We start from the raw sequence: 17,921 nt of genomic DNA, 5'->3' as shown, positions 1-17,921 counted from the left end.
CAAGCACTCTGTAAACCCAGCAGTCTTTCTTCTGTCCGAGGCTGCTTCCCTGCTTAGGCTCCCCATGGAAAGGGGCATAACGTGGCATAATATAAGAGGTCTTACAAGACACTTTTATGACACAGAATTCTATAACTGAAAAAGGACTTTTGGAAGGTCGTATGAACCAACTCCTCCCTTCTAAGGAAAATGTTTCCATGACTTAAGTAAAAAAAAAAAAATGTCAGGTTTCAGATTACTCAGGTAGACTTTGTAGCACTAGCAGAGCTGAATCATAGAACCCAAAATTTGTACTGGAAGGCACCTTCAAGGTCATCCAGAACAACCTTTTTATTTTACAATGAGAAAACTGAAGCCCAGAAAGATCAAGAAACTTGCCCACGGTTTAAGGTCACATCACATAAGAAGTGACATTGTCAGGATTCAAACTCAGGCCCATACCTCTACACCTGGCATTCCCCTGTAGCCTGCTCCATTCTAATTTACTTCCATTAATTGATCATTTCATGCACATCTCTCTGAAATCTCTACCTCAAAGAACTTGAATGTTGTCATGTTTGGGGAAGTTGGTGAATGTTGATATTCTCCAATCTTCTTATTGACTTTCAATTTTCACTTTAATTTTGTAAGGGTGCTTTGCCAAAATCTGGTTGCTTAGCAACCTGAATACATAACTATTCTTTGACTTAATTAGTAGCTTGTTCAAGATATTCACAATATAAATTTCATTGGGAAGAAATGTGGTCTAATGTTGTATAGCATGGCACATTATTATGATTATTTTTCTCACATACTCTGGTCTCAAATAACTTGGAGAGAATTATTTGATTTCTTTAGAACTCGCGTGGGAAACTGCATTTCTGACATCCATCTTCTCAACACTCATACTGCAACCCCCCCAATCCAAGTCCTCATCGCCTCCACCTGACCACTGCAAATTCTTGGCTCCAAATTGTTTTTTCTGCGTTTTGCCTCTTCCCTCTCTGCTTCCCCTGATCCATACACCTTGTAAATTGATATCGCTAAAGCCCCATTCTGAAAATGTCACCCCCTCTATTCAGGAAGCTTGCAAAGCTGCCTATCTCTCCTCTATGCTAGAATAGAAGTGCCTCTGACTTTAAACTTAGCATGGTGAGTTCCCCGTGGAGCCTCCATCTTGAGAAGGGGCCAGACCGGCAGCCTGCCTTCATTTCTCTACCTCACCCTGCTCCTGACTTTCTGGACCCCTCAACTCACTGCCAAGCTCCGCTGTAAGAACGGGATCTGCTTGAGGGCAGGAACTATCTTTCTTCTTGCTTCTATCAGTATCCCAAGATTCAGTATAGTGCCTGGCACAAAGTTAGAGCTTAATAAATGCTTGTTTCCTTATATTTCTCATGTGCAACATGACTCCAGCCTGTCTTTGCAGGCCACTTCCTCTATCTTTAAGCCAGACTCAACTACTTGCTGCCTCCTATGGATGATATTCCATTTCCCATATCCATACCTTTGTACCTTCACCTTGTCTGGGAAACTCTACCTCCTTAACTCTACATCTGTCTTAGTTCAATCAACCAACCAATCTCAAGTTCCATCTCCTATAAGATTCCTTTCCTGATATTCTTCCAGTTATAGGGTCTTCTCCATCCCCATTCCCCAATTACTTTGTATTTGTCTATAACACGGTGTGGACCTCTCCTCCTTTTTCTCTCTCCTATCCCCTCCCCTCTTCTTCCCTCTCCTTTCCTCTCCTCTTCTTTCCTCTCCTCTTCTCTCCTCTCCTCTCTTCTTCATAAAGAGGTGGGGTAACTCTGGGAACAGACAGTTGCATATCCTGCCATACTTGGTTGTTGTTTTGCTCAGTTTTGCTTAACTATTGTGCTTTCTGAAAAGGCAAGCAAATTGAAAAAGAACTATAGTGTAAAAAACCCCCAAAATGTCAATAAAGCTTTATAATAATCCAGTGACTTTACCACCGTCATTCAAGGGCTCTGCTAGAATTTCGCTGCTTAAGAGTTGAAAGTACCTTTTCTCTATATGGCCACAAAGAGTGTCTTCAGTTGTCCTTTCTTGGAATCCACCCAACTAAAAGCATTATTTCTTTTTGCTCTACCTGAAGCATCAGACAATAAATTGTAAATAACCCATGAGTCCATCAAAGGTTATTACCATGTAAAGAAAGATCAGGAGGAAAGGTTTTGAATTGGTAGTTCATCTGCCTACCCAATTGTTACCTAATCCATCAAGATAAACACCCAAGGGGATCTTGTTATTAATGCAAGTTTTTAAATGCCCATACTCCTTCCAGGAAGTTGAGCTTATGAGCAAATGACATTCATCTGTAAATAAATCATTTAGCCATTAGCTACAAATTCTTTTTTCATCTCTTTAAATATTTTAAAAGTCTACTTTTATGCCACCACTAGTAATCATGAAACTTTGGGCAAAGCAGTTAACCTCTTGGGGTTCAGTTTCCTCATCAGGATTGGACTGGATGATTCCTTCCCTTATAGCTGTAAAATATCTATAATTCTTTACCAACATTGTGTGATTTTATGTAGGCATAAGACCTCTACAGGGATAGGTCATAAAGTTGATTCTTTGGCCAGATTTGGAGATCAGTTTAATGAGCTGGTGCTATCATTGAGCCAACTTTAGTATTGGTGTAATGATGTAGAGTAGATTAATGATTAGCAATTTTGGCACCCAGGGGAGTAACACCGAAGAGTGCCTAAGACGAATAACACTATCAGGCCCCCAAATCACTCAGGGAGGTGAGGGATAAGACCATCAGCTCAGTGAGTGAGATACTTTGGGCACCAGTCCTGTGGAGAAAAGAATGTGCACTCAGCCCCTTTAGGAGAGATCTTAGGATACCACAAGGCTGCTACTGAACAGACTACCATCTTGGGAAGAATGTCAAGTTGGAAACTAGTCCTAAGAAGTCTTTAACTGATGGGGAGGAAATTGTCATCTGGTTGCTTCCTAGTTTTACTAATTATTTTGGCTAGTTTCCATACTGTCAAAGGAGAGAAATGCTATGAAAATGTAAATGTAACAAACTTTTGAAATATGCAATCTTTTAAAATAGTTAGTTTACATATTTTTTCACAGTGGATAGAGCACCGAGCCTGGAGTCAGGACGACCTTTGTTCAAATCTAACCTCGGACACTTCCTATCTTTGTGACCTTGGGCAAGTTAATTCACCTCTGTTTGCCTCAGATTCCTCAGCTATAAAATGGGGATAATAATAGCTCCTTCTTCCCAAGGTTGTATCAAAAGAGATAATATTTGTAAGGCACTTAGCACAATTCCTGGTGCATAGTAAGTGCAAATATAAATGTTAGCTGAGGAGACTGATATATAATAATAGATATTTGTGTATGTGTTTGTAGTATGTATGTATATACATTTATACACACACACACACACATATGTACATCCTGGAACAAAGCCATGGTCAAACTAGCCTACTTACAACTCTGATGAAATGACAGTATGGTAAAGTGAAAGGAGGGCATTTGAAGTTTGGAGGACATGAGTTCAAATCCTAGCTCTATTGCTTTTCTTTATGATCCTGGACAAGTCTCTTTTTTTCTCTAGACCTCAGTTTCCCTCTCTGTAAAGGAGAGGTTGAACTAGTCAATTGCCAAGGGATGTTCCAGCTCTGAAGCTAGTATCCTATGATCCTATGACAATGCATAATCCATAGACATTGCTCTCTGGGACTTTGGTATGGGTGATGAAGGTAGGGTTTAATAGTCTTCTCAGAAATAGGGATAAACTGCTTCTGACCCATGAGGCCCATTATCAGCTATGTAAATCAAGAACCAGTTCACTCTGATGAGTGTTTAACATTAGATTACCATCTTTGGATTCCAAATGGGTCCAGTGTGGGTTTGACACCTCATGGAGGCCTACCATGTCCCTTTATCACTTCATAATGAGCCACAGTTGTAGGTATTTAACACACAGGACCACCCAAAAGTGACCACTCCAGAACTTCCTGAAGATTTCATAGTCAACACCCAAATAACCTATGCTCTAGGTCTTAACCCCTTTGGAATTTGTAGGGAAGGTGATTCCAAGATTTGAAAAGAGGATGACTTTCTGTAACCTTAATATTTCTAATAACTGGTAGTTTACAAAGAGTGTGTTTAAAATGTGATTAAGTGTTTTGCAGTTTTAAAACACTTAAAGTTAAATTCTGTAATGGGTACAAAGATAATGTGCAAATTCATAACATGTTCCATATTTTTTAGTCCTCCCCTGCCCCCATTACTTTGGATTTACTTTGTATGTCATGTAACTCTTAAACTAAGTATACATTCCTGACCCTTCCCCTCCTCCTCTAGAAGGTAAGCCCCTTGAGGGTAAGCACTGATTTATTTCTGGGGTATCTTCAGAACCTCGTGCATAGTAGGTGTTTGGCAAATGCTTATTGAGTTGAAATGACTATGAAAAACTAAAACTAAGTTTTAGTGAGAGTTTTAGTGAGAAGTGGATTTAGAATTATTTGCTTTGGGAGTTGGTGGGGAAGGCAGTTTAGAAATAATAGAGCAATCCTCTCATCACCACATTATCAGGCAAGGGAGATTGTGCTTTGAGGCTAAATCAATTGCTATATGTGACAGAAATTCTATTTGCATGATCAATCTGCTATCCCTTTGCTAGAGAACAAAGCATTTGGTAGAGTGTTTAGGATGCTATGGAAAGTGGACGGTTACCAGCTACCTCTCCAAAGCATCCGTGATCCCTCATTCCAGCCAGCCCTTTAATACCAGCGTAGGATCTCCTAGAGACTTCAGTTGGGTTCATTCTACCACTGACCCTAATTTTCCATCATCCCATGCATTTTAGAAAGCACCCAGGAGTTTGCTATGGGATAGCTTTTACTTTTTTTTTTTTTAAACAGGGCATCAGCTTCTGTTCCACTTTCCACTGTGCTCTGGGTTTCTATGAGGCAAGGAATGTTTCTTCTGTTCCTGGGCCCATAGTGATTTACATTAAACAACCACTTGGGGAGCATTCCTGTTCCCATCCACCAGATTCTATCTCTAGTCTCCATGCCTTTGCACAGACCATCTAGTCCCACATCTTCCATGCCTGTATAGTTCTTTCTATTTATCTCTGCTTCTTGGAACCCCTAACTCCAGAGGTGTGCTGAAGCCTGCTGGAGTACCAATTATTAAATTTTTAATGGGATCATTTACACCTCAGTCATTGGCAAAAGCTACAAATCAGGACTTGACTTATTATTTTGTTTATTGTCTAAACTTTTTAAAAAGTGATGGCAAAGAGGCTGACTCCTCTGGAGGCTTGGAGCACTTGGAGCCCAGCACACAGAAACCTTAGAGCTCTCTTTCCTTTTGCCAGTAAGTAAAAATATACAAGACTAATGGGAGTACATAGGCCTTGGAGTCTCCAAGAAAAGAGAGAAGATGAGATGAAGTTGGAAAACAGTAGTTCTCAGACTGCTGGTAACAGTTCATTTCCCTACCTAAACAATATGGATCATTGCTATAAGCAAGCTTGCTGCTGCCATGGCGCTGACACCTGCATTGATCAGTACTGCCCTTGTGGTGCTCTGAGATCCTACTGTAGAAGAATGCAACTCTGTGGAGGTCCTGACCCAGATCCTGACCCAGAAGCCCTTCAGCCCTGCAGGGATTGCCACTGCTTCCATTGCTTTGGGTCCAGCTACTACTCCAGTGAAAGCAAGGATGACCTCTCTGAGGAGGAGAAGGATAGTGGTTTTGACGAAATGGACTAGGGGTCCAGCCATGGTTTTGGAGGGTGGGTGCTCCCTGGAGGGACTCTAGCCCTCTTTGAGCAAGAGTCTGAACGAGCTAACTCCATGAAGAATGGCACCAGACAGTCAGGGGAAGGTGAGCCTTGGAAATTGCCTTTTGTCTTTCTCTGTTTGGTAAACTTTGCGTTTGGCTTCTTGATCGACTTGTTCAATGGACTCATCAGGGGGACTTTGACAGGAAAAGCAAGAGCACAAAGCTACGGTTTCTCCATGTTGGCTGATGATTAAATAAAGTCTTCCTTGGTGACTGAAAAAAAGTTATAGCAAAAATGTCACTGATGCAGATTAAATTTAAAAGTGTGCCATTTTCCTGAGATCCAGTTGTTAAATATTTACCAGCACCCTCTTGCTTAACTCCCTTCAAGACTAAGTTCAAGGGATCAGCTTTGTGACACAATGGATAAAGCATTGGCCATGGAGTCAAGAGGACCTGAGTTCAAATGTGACCTCAGATGTTTACTAGCTATGTGACCCTGGGCAAGTTATTTAACCCCAATTGCCTCTCAAAAAACAAACAAACAAACAAACAAAAATTAGGTTCAAAGTCTTCTACCTCTTTCCTGATCTCCCCTCCCAATTGTCATGTCTCCCCCCGCCCCCAACACACATGCACACACACCATTATCTTGTATTTATTTTATATCTGCTTTGGAAACTTCTGTACATGTTGTCCTGCTTTTATCCCCCTCCCCCAACCCTACCGGAACCTAAGCTCTAATGGGGCAAGGACAGTTTCATTTTTCTTTGTATATCCAATGCCTCGCACATAAAAGACATCTCATTGCTTCTCAAATCTAATTCAGTTCCTGACTGTCTAGTAGGCAGTTTTCATAGTCCTTGAAGAATGTTGGATGTGTTCGATTATTTCAACGAACAGTTTGTGTTGCATAGCCAGAGAATGGGTCTTGTGATCTCAGGGGCAAGGTGGAAGGGAAGTTAATGTTTGATACTCCCTTTTCACAAATGGTTGTTCAGTGGTATTCGCTAGCTAAGTGTTTCCAGAAAGGTCTTCAGGAGAAATTGAACATGCGAGTAAGGGCCAGGGTACGAGAGATTTCATGGCTGTGGATGCAACAGCTGCTGCTCTTGGTTGAAAGAGTCTAGACAAGTCACAAGATCCAAGTTACAGTGATAGAGGTAATTCTCTGCTATTGACTAATTGGATGACATGGACCAAGTTACTAAACCAAATTATAGTATAATGAAAAGAGCCCTGGACTTGGAGTCGAGGAACCTGGGTTCAAATCTCACCTCTACCATTTATTACTGATGTGACCTTGGACAGGTCACTTGTCTGGATCTCTGCTTGCTCATCAGTAAAATGAGGGGGTGGGAATAGAATCATAGGTTTTGAGCTGGAAGAGACCATAGAGGTCTTTCATTTTACAAATGAGAAAACTGAGGCGCAGATAAGTTAATTTGCACAAGGTCACATAGATTAGAACCAGGAATTGAGCTCAAGCTCAGCGTTCTTTCCATTGCATGACTCTAATGGGCTTTAAGGTCCTTTCTAGCACCAAATCTGTGGTCCTTTGAGCTGTGACCTCTCTAAGCCTGTTTCCTCATTTTTAAACTGGGAAAAGTGGATTACATGAGATCTTGAGTCCTTTGAAGCTGCAAACTTCTATGTATTATTCTGTGTCTCTAAGTTAAATGACTCAAACTCAAATCCAAAAGCTTTCATCAAGTGTTTATACTACGTGCCAGGCACTGTACGAGGCCCTGGGGATACAAAGACAGAAAGCAAACAGTTTCTGCCAGAATGAAAACCCACACACATGAAGCTCATGTTCTTGCCTCCCTGTGTTGTCTTATTATCAGACCATAAAAATAAAAGAAAAAATTATTCAGGCTGTTTCTATTGAAGTATCAATCACCTTAATTAGTACTTAGAAGAAGGTCTGAGAAATGGGGGTGGGAAGGGAAGAGGAGAAAGGAAATCCTATTCTATGGTATCAAGAGAATTTTTTTTACTAAAGAAGTTCCTTTTTATTGTTATTTTTTTTTTAATTCCATCCTGAGGTTCCAAGAGTTTAGGGTAGAAACTCCTTGCATAACTCATGTAACTCATAGTCTTTGAAATAGCCTATAGCATAGCCAGTAGGACTTAAACCCAGTCCTCCTGTCCCTAAGGCCAACCCCCTATCCACTGCATGACACTAACTCTCTTCCTTAGATAAAAATACCACAAATGTGTAGAAAGTAAAGAACAAGAAGGAGTGATGGACTTCTTAAATAGTCTGTACTAATGGTTGTTAGATTCACCCATTAGGCATGATGGAATTTTCCATTAGTCTTGATCTCATTTTTTTGGTGGTTAGAGCCCAAGTTGCAAGACCTAGCCTTCTCAGTTAGGTGGGATGGCAAGTAGAATTTCATTTTGCTAAGTTGTTTATTCTGATAATTTCTTTTTTTAAAAATGTGTTTACTTTCATTATATTTACTCTGCTTATATCAGGTAAGTAGCCTAGTGGAAAGCATGTCAGACTGGGATTCTAGAAGACATGAGTTTAAATCATACCACAGACACTTCTTAGCCTACCCCTACTCTTAGCATAATTTTCTTCATCTATAAAATGGGAAGCATAATGGCATCTATCACCCAGGGTTGTTGTGAGGATCAAACAAGATAATAATATATGTAAAGTGTCTTATAAAACTTAGAAAAATTATACATGTCAGATAGCATGACTACTTAAGTCTCTGAGGTCATCTTAATATGGGGTACAATTTTTAAATGATTGAAGAATAGTTCAGCCATTGATAGAAAATAGGACTCAGTTTCTCTCTCTTTTGTTTAATCTATGTGATAGAAAACCAATAAAATTAGAGGGATCTTAGTGTACACTAAGAGAGGCCTAGCATCCAGGAATAATAAAGTGAGAGTCCCACTATCCTCTTCCTTGATCAGATCGTATGCGAGCTTCACAGTTTAGGAAGGACATTGAAAAACCAGAGGACATTCAGAGGATGGCAGGTAGACTTTTTGCCAATTAAGGATTGGTGGAGAGGCAGGGATTGTTTAGTCTAGAGAAGAGAAGACTTAGGGGGCCCATGATAAGTGTCTTCAAGTATTTTAAAGGCTGTCATGTATAAAAAGGTCTTTTTATTTGTTCTGCTTGATTCAAAGGGCAGAACTAAGAAATGTGAGTGGAAATAACAAGGAAGTGAATTTAGACTTGAAATAAGGAAAAGTTTCCTATTATTACTATCCAAAAGTGGGATGGTTTGTCTTAGAAGGTCATAGGACCACAGATTTTCCAGACCACAGTCTGGAAAGAACCTTCGAGGCCATCTAGTCCAACCTCTTCATTTTATGGATGAGGATCCTGAGACTTAGTGAAGTGACCTACCCAAGGTCACTCAGGTAATAAGTGCAAGAGGTGGGATTTGAACCCATGTCTATTCCTTCCAAAGTCAATGCTCTTTCTTCAAGTAGTGGCTTCCCTCTCACTGGAAATCATCAAACAGAGGCTGAATGGCTCTTTGTTATGTGTGTTGTCAGGGAGATGGATGGGGATTATTTAGGGAATAAGAGTTGTCTAGATAGTCACTGAAATGCTATGCTTCCACATACCTCACAACTGGAAGAGCAGGTCAGGAGTGGTCTTCAAGTTATTTAACAAGCTGAGGCCTTCAATGGGGAGAGTCATTCCAACTACTTATTGAAAGCCAGTCTCTGAAAAAAAGGCAATTAGATGAGCACTTGGGGGAAAAAATGCTACCCACATACCTACAGTATAAAGTAAATCCCAGGAAACCTAGGAGCTCCTTGTGAGCAGGGACTGTGACTTTTGTAATTATAACTACAGTGCTCAAAATAGTACCTGGAAGAGAACAGGCACTGAATAAATACTTATCAAATGATTGATTGTAGTATTAAGAGCCCTAGACTAGGAATCCAAAGACAAGACATCTAGTCCTGGCTTTACCACTAACTAGCTGTGTGGCCTTGAGCAAATTATTTCTCCTCTCTGAGTTTTAGTTTTATCATGTCTAATGTAAGTTGGATTTAATCATTCACCACCTGAGGGTGAGAAATCCATCATTCTCTGCTTTTGTCAGACCTCACCTGGAAAATTATGTACAGTTCTGGCCACCATAGTTTAGGGTATTCGAAGAAGGGCAAACAGGATGATGAAGGGCTTTGAGTTCATGACACAAGAGGATTGGTTGAGGGAACTGTTCCTGTTCAGCCTATTGACAAGAAAACTCAGGGAAGATATGATAGCTGTGTTCGGGTTTTTGAAAGGTTATGTAGAGAAGAAATTAGATTTGTTTTATTTGACCCAGAAAGCAGAATGGAAAATGGAAATATGAAAGAAGCCAATTTAAGCTTGATGTCAGGAAGAACTTTCTAACAATGAGAGTTGTCCAAAAGTTGAATGGCTTGCCTCTAGAAGGGGTAGGGTCCACCCCCTCAGAGGTCTTCAAACCAAAATTAGCTGACCACTTGTCAAGTATATTATGATGGAGATTCCTTCATGAATCAGTTGGACTAGATGTCCACCAAGGCCACTTCCAACTCACAGATTTTGTGATTTGATGATTCTATGATCCTTGGAGCTCTGATGTTATTGCAAGAGTTTACCACATAGTACCAAACATCATTTAAATCCTTATTTAGCTCCAACAAAACTATCAAGATTCAGTATATTAAGTAAGCAAAGATGCATTTTACAGACTGAATAAATAACATCTCACAGGTATGACTAAGAAATGTGTTGATGCTGTCAAGATAAATTAAATATTCATTCATTTGAAAGCATCACTGAATCCAGAGTATCATCTTTATCAATATTAATAGCAGATATTTATGTTGTCCTTTAAAGTTTGCAATATTTTTATAATACATGTTATATATATATATCAATTATCATTTGAACTTAATAATAGCTCTGTAAGAAAGTACTGCAGTTATTTGTTATCCCCATTTTACAGATGAAGAGAATGAGCTTAAAGAGGGGGAAGTGATTTGCCTCTGGTCATACAACTATTGAATGTTAGAGGGAAGATTTGAATTCAGCTCTTGCTGCTTCCCAAGTTCAGGACTCTATCCAATACATGGCATTGTCCCCCATCGTGTATTTTCTCAATCCCCAAATACTTGTGCAGTTACTATCAGGTAGGTTTTTTAAACGTTCTTAATATTAAAAAGGAATCCTCCATCTTACAAAAGTTGGAAACCACTGTACTAGATGATCTTTAAGGTAATTTCAGCACTCACATTGTATGATTCTCTGGTAGCAAATTGAGTAGTTATACTTTTAATGGAGGAGTAGTCCATATATTCTTGCCAAACAGTACAACCGAAGCTGGATGAGAAAGAAGGAGTACAGGTATGCTGCTTTGCCCTTAGGGGAGCAATATTGCTATGTAAGAGTCAATCAATTGACAAACATTTATCAAGTGCCTGTTATGAGCCACACACTATGCAAAGTCCTAGAGACACAAAGATATGATTGAAATAGTCTTTGCCCTCAAAGAGATTACATTCTATCAGGAAAGGCAACAGGTACATATGTAAATATATGCAATATGTAGATGGGTGAATAGATAAATGGATGATGGAGAGATGGGCAGACAGAGATGGTAGATCAAGATGGTAGATAGAAATGGTAGATGGAGGGAGGGAGGGAGGGATGATAGCTAAGTAGATAGATGAATAGATGGATGGATAGATGGATGATGGCTGGCTGGCTGGATGGATGGCTGGTTAGCTGGATGGATGGATGGATAGAGGTGGTAGACAGACAGACAGACAGAGAGACAGACAGACAGACAGATAGATAGTTAGATAGCAGTTGAGTAAAGTTAAAGGTATAGTTTGGTGAGCAGGAGAAATGTTGCTCCCTCTTTCTTTTCTTCCTCCCAGCCTTGTGTGGATGTTGCTCTCAATACTCAACCCCACTTTTCAAGTGTAGTTCTACTGTAGTCCTCCAAGGAAGGATGTCCTTAATTTGCTCATGATGAAGGATCAAAGTGAACTCAATAATATGAGGTGTCTCTCTCTATGTTTTTTTGAGCTATGACTGGATTTTGGCCCAAATCCCTATAGCCTTTCTTTGCTTTGGGAAGCTAAAGAATGAATTAATATTATCTCTTTTTATTTGAGATATGAGCCCTCGTATTTTTTGTCTGGACACACCTCCCAGCTCCAATAAAGCCCACCGGTCTCTCCCTTGAGGTTTTTTATCACTCGGTTGCCTCCCTCAGCTGGATTTAACTGCAAAGGGAACATACACAAGCCAACAATATAGGAAGCAATCCCAGCAGGAGAAAGAAACTGATTTCTTCAGAAGAGTTGGAAAAACAGAAAGTAAAGCAAACTTTTAATGAACAAGGATTAGTTAGAAGCATGTATGCCTCTTGTCTGAGGTCAGTCAGGTCAAGTTTGGGGCAGTGGAGGGGGGAGGAGTGATAAATCACCCTGATTTTTGTATGACAGCATCCCTGCCTCCTTCCATGTTTTCCTTCTCTTTTATCCATCCCTCCCCATAGCAATGCCTTGTCTCCTCCATTGTAGTAGTTTACCTTGGAGGGCCTGATGGCCTCCCCTGGGTGTACTTGTTCACTTTTTCCCTCTCAGGAGGTTTAATCTCTTCCCCTTTTTTCGAATGAGTACCTTACTTTTCAGAGACAGTCACAGCCCTTTTGGTCTAGGCATCACAATGTTATGAGAATTTCTGTCCTGTCCAATAAGCATCCATCTGCAGAAGTCTTTCAGTTTCTTGGGCAAAGGGGTTCTCTATATATAAAATAAATACAAAGCAATTTGGAGAGGAAAGGAACTAGCAAGCAAGGGAGGAAAAGTGCCACGTAGAAGGTGTTATGTTAGCTGAGTTTTGAAGGAAGAGATTTTAAGCAATGAGGAGGAGGAGGGAGTATATTGCAGGCATGAGGGAAAGTCAATGAAAAGATATGGAGAAGGAAGATGGAGTGCCACAGCTGAGAAACAGTTAGAAAGACTGTGGAGTAAAGGAAGGGGAGTGTCATATAATAAAATTAGAAAGGTAGGATAGAACCAAATTATGAAGGGCTTTAAAATCCAAACAGAGAAGTTACTGTTTTGTCCAAGAGACAGTAGAAAGGCATTAGAGCCTACAGAGGAGGGGAATGACACGGTCAACCTTGAGCTTCTGGAAAAACCACTTTGTCCTCTCTTCAGAGAATGGATTGATGAGAGAAGAGATTGGAAGCAGGAAGACCAGTCAGGAGGCTATTACTTCGTCTAGGTAAGAGGTGATAGCCACGTGACTAGAGAGAAGGCAACAGATAGGAGTAATGCTCTGGAGGTAAAAGCAGAATTTGACAGTGAATTGGACATGTGTGATAGGCTGTTGAGGATGACTCTGGGCTTGAAGTGCTGGTGATCCTGGGCAAGTCATTTAATCTCTCTCAGCCTCAATTTCCTCATCTGTATAATGGGAGTAATAATAGCACAGAGCTCAGGATTATTAAAGGGCAGCTAGGTGGCACAGTGGATAGAATGCCAGGACTGGAGTCAGAAAGACTCATCTTCCTGAATTCAAATCTGGCCTCAGACACTTACTAGTTATGTGACCCTGGGCAAGTCACTTAACCCTATTTGCCTTAGTTTCTCCATCTGTAAAAATGACCTGGATAAGGAAATGACAAACCGCTCCAGTATCTTTGCCAAGAAAACCTCAAATGGGGTCACAAAGAGTAGGACATGAGTGAAAAATAACTAAACAACAACAAGGTTATTATAAGATCATAGCATAAAGCAAATTACAAACCTTTAAGTGGTACACAAATATTAGCTATTATTACCTTGGGCCTCAACAATAAGGTAGAATTGAGAGGTTTCATGGTACCTTGGAAAGAATGCTAAATTTGAAGTCTTGGGGCCTATGTTCAATCCCAGACTCCTGCTACTTACTCTCTTTTGTAATCTTGGCAAGTCACCTTAACCTCTCTAGGCCTCGGCTTCCATATCTGTAAAATGAAGGGCTTGGGCACTTTCTCTGTCTAGTCCTTAAACCCCTGAGCAGGGGGTCTCCAAGACCCTTTTAGGAGTTTGAGAACTCAAAATTATTTTTATGATAATACCTTATTATTAAAATACCTCCCCCTTTTCCAAATACGTTTCTGTGGGAAGCTGAATTTTCTTCACATACTTGAACCAAGAGCACATACCACAGCAGATTGATTGCAGGAACAGATATGAGAATCCAGCTGTCTCTTATTAAGCCAGATTTAAAGAGGTTTGCAAAAATAGGTAAAATAGTTTTAAATTTTTTTTTCATAGAAATGTCATTTGTGTTAACATATAATAGAGTTATTGTTATTTTAAATAAATCAATGAATATTTTAAAAAATTCATTTATTTTAATTTCTAATACAGTAAATATTGATAGATATAGCCCACATAAATAAAAGCCCTTTGGAAAGTTTTCAGTTTTTAAGAGTCTAAAGAGATCCTGAGACCAAAAAGTTTTAGAGTCACTGGTGTAGATGACCTCTAATGTTCCTGTAGCTTGAAATCTAAGAGTCTATTATTCCAAAGGGCTTAGTTCTTGTTGTTTTGATTATACCTCAGTGTTTCTATCAATATAGGAGATCCCCTTTGTGGAAATGTCCCTCACAGATGGGTCAGCTCTGCAGCTTGAGTGTTGGAATTGCCCGCAGTCTTAAGAAGTTGTGGCTTGCCCTAGGCCACACAGTTACTGTCAGACTTGAACCCAGGTCTTAAGGTCTCCAAGGCCAGTCCTCTATCCACTATGCCAAGCTGCCTGACAGTTTCCTTATTATGGATGTGTGTGTAATTTCATGGATCTCTAGGTATGAATATTTATTTACTCTAGCTAAAATTAAAGGAAGATCCATTACATCTTCCATTGTCAACACCTTAACATGGCCCTGTACTTGATATCTTGCTTTACTGAAGACTAATTGAAAGCTAGAAAGTTACATTGGGACCCATGATAGCATGGATTCAACTCCCAATAAATGTTCAAGGTGGAGATGTTAATACAATCCCTGACCTCATATGCCTTTATGCACATGTCACTCCCAGGGCATTATTAGTAATTGGGATGAATGATAAGGGAAGGGAAAGGACTTGTACATACTTGGTGATGGGATGTGTGTATGCATATATTTAAAGGAGAAGGCATTGATTATCACTGCTACAGCTAAGGAACTGACACCAGTGACTTAATTATCTTAGCAGCAGTGTTTTGCAGAAAATAAAATGAGTGTATCGTAAGCATTGAGTTTAAGGTTTTTTCATCTTGTAGGAGTATGGCAGCTATTGATTACATGCTGCAGACTGAACTGATGAAACTGGATTGGAGAAGGTCAGGAATCTGATATGCAATTAGAATTCATTTCAGAAACATCCAGGGCTTGGCCTATTTACAATATCCATAAGACTTAAACTCTCTGGAACCTGTTTCCTCTTTTGTCAGTCAATAAGCAGTCAGTTAATAAGAGTTTATTAAGTGCCTACTAAGTGCCAGGCACTGTGCTAAGTGCATTTGTAAAGTGAGGGGTAAGAATGAATGAATGAATGAATGAATGAATGAATGAATGAAAAGCATTTATATATTCAATCCTTGCTATGTTCCAGGCATGGGAGTACACATACAAAAATAAGACAGCCTCTGTCCTAAAGTAAACTATATTCTAATAGGGCAAGACCACATATTTTGGGGAAGGGTGGGAAGTCAGAGGTGGTAAGTGAGCTCATAGGCTAATTTATTGATACATCCTTTGCAGAAATGATGATATTGATTTTATTGCTATTACCAGAGCTAGAGGGAGGAAGGAGAAAAGGCTGGAGAAAGGCAATGAAGCTTCACACACAACTCTATGGCTTGAAGATGGCTCAGTTTAGAACAACATCCTAGGTCTGGCTCTGAATATATATGGAAAACTCTTACCCCTCATGATCTCAGGGCCCCTAAAGACCTCAAGAGTAGAGACTGAAAAGCTATAGAATTGTAGATTTAGTGACAGAAGGGACTTTAGAGGTCCCTGGTCCAAATCTGTCACTACAGATAAAGAAGCCAAGACTCAGAGAGCCTCCAAGTGTCTTGTTCAAGGTTGCATGGATATGGTTAGTGACAGAATGTAGATTTGAACCTCTATCCACTAACTCCAAATCCAGTATTATTTTTACTACACCTTGCCATGATCCTAGCTAGGTTCCCATGATCTTAATAAGAAGAAAGCTGAAGGAGGACAGAGGCCCATTTTTATCTAACAATTACAATAAATACTTAATCTTTGCAAGGTGTTGAGTATGGGGTCTGAATTATGTCAAGTAGTTTCCACTGAAAGTTACTAAGTTGATTTCTTAAGCGGTACTTTTTAGAACAAAAAGATTAGTCCTATAGTAAATTTCTGTATCTGTCCCTTGAGTTGCAGTTTTATTTTTTGTTTCCCAGACTGAGAGTGTGACCCAAACCTATTCTTTCTGTCCCCAATTGGCTTCAAAACTTAAAAGCAAAGATTTTCTGGGCTGCTAATGTGCTCTCTTATTCTAGTAATTGTCAAGAGCTTCCCATTCAACTCCCCCTTGCTCTCATTTAGATCATTGATTAGGTCAGTCCTCTTCCCCATTTTACATATGATGAAACAAGTTCAAAGAGTTTGTGACTCGCCCAGTTGCAAAGCCAGCATTCAAATCCAGATCCTCCAATTCAGGATCCAGTGTTCTATCCATTACACATTGATTCCTTCTTTCCCTGGCATCAGCAAGCTTGACAAAAAAGCTTTCAGAGCCTAAGCCCACATGCTTACAATTCTGGATACCACTGGACTGATCCCAGCAAGGCTAATAGTGACCTGCCTTTTTCATTGGCTTTATCCCATGGCACATATTTTGCTAATTATGTAGAAAAGGCTAATGTGATGTTATGCATTTAAAATACCATCCTGGAAATAAATACTCCTGGAATAACAAGAGGTTTCGTGGCTGTTATTAAGTTGGCAGGGGGAGAGAGGTACAATAATGGACTCAGATTTGGCTGTTCGTAGTTGAAAGATGCACAGGGGCTCAATAAATGTGAATTGGATTGACTCAGGTAAAATTGAATTACAGACTGACTAAGAAATTATAGAGGCATCATGTTGGTGTGTCTAAGAGACCAGGGTTCTATTCCTGGCCTTACCAATAACTAGCTGTGATCTTGAGCAAGCCACTTCCCAGCTGGGGGACTTAGTCTTCTTATGTATAAAATTAAGAGGACTTGATGACTTTCCAATGCTGTTATGATTTTATGGTATCCAGGGTTTGTTCCATTTTGTCTGTTAGAATAGCAATATAGAGAGAGTGTGAAACTTGGATTCAGGGGAAACTGAGGTTCAAATGTCCCCCCTCAAACTTAATAGAATGTATTTCTTGAGACCATGGTACCAAGTTGTTGTTTTTTCCCCTACATTTGTATACTCATTACTTAGCACAGTGCTTGCCACATAATAAGCAGTTAATAAATGTTCCTTGATGAATTAACTGAGTAGCTCTGGAATGATGGGCTAGTTATTTCAACTCTGAACCTTAGTTTCCTAATTATTAAATTGGAGATAATAAGATCTTTGATACCTGTCTTCAGAGGGCTGTTGTGAACAACAAATCTTAAAGCTTACAGGGATAAATAGATAGGTAGATAGATAGATAGATAGATAGATAGATAGATAGATAGATAGATGTAGATAGATACATGGACAGAGATAGATAGATAGATAGATAGATGGATAGATGGACAGAGATAGATAGATATAGATACACAGATAGATGGACAGAGATAGAAAAATAGATGGATAGACAGATGGATAGATAGATGTAGATAGATAGATGAACAGATGGACAGATATTAGATAGATGGATGGATGGATATCAGTTGGTATTATTATGCAGCTCAGAAGTCACAAACTATCGGGGCCCTAATGGCTTGCATATTTTCTTTTCATACCATACACATAACCAGAACTAGGGATATTAGAACTGGGTTTGGAGTAAGGACCTGGATTCTAATCCCAGCTCTGCCACTTATTATCTGCATGGCCTAGGAGAGATCATTTAACTTCTTTGGGATTCAGTTACCTCTTCTGTTGGACTTGAGAACATAAATATATGATCTTAAAAGAGCTGGCAAGACA

At 39.7% G+C, this 17,921-nt stretch overlaps 1 protein-coding gene and 1 pseudogene across 2 annotated transcripts in view; one reads left to right on the top strand and one right to left on the bottom strand.

The window, feature by feature from the left end:
- Positions 1–5,765, bottom strand: part of LOC114046477 — a 29,157-nt pseudogene extending 23,392 nt beyond the window's left edge.
- Positions 1–17,921, top strand: part of RNF150 (ring finger protein 150) — a 337,900-nt gene that overhangs the window by 173,600 nt on the left and 146,379 nt on the right. The gene's annotated exons all lie outside the window — the stretch shown is intronic.

Source organism: Vombatus ursinus, unplaced genomic scaffold (genome assembly GCF_900497805.2).
Source record: "Vombatus ursinus unplaced genomic scaffold, bare-nosed wombat genome assembly UNPS02014784.1, whole genome shotgun sequence".
NCBI classification, from domain to species: Eukaryota; Metazoa; Chordata; class Mammalia; order Diprotodontia; family Vombatidae; genus Vombatus; species Vombatus ursinus.
The sequence above is the reverse complement of the archived record's forward strand: the minus strand, read 5'-3'. Positions and strand labels throughout refer to the sequence as shown.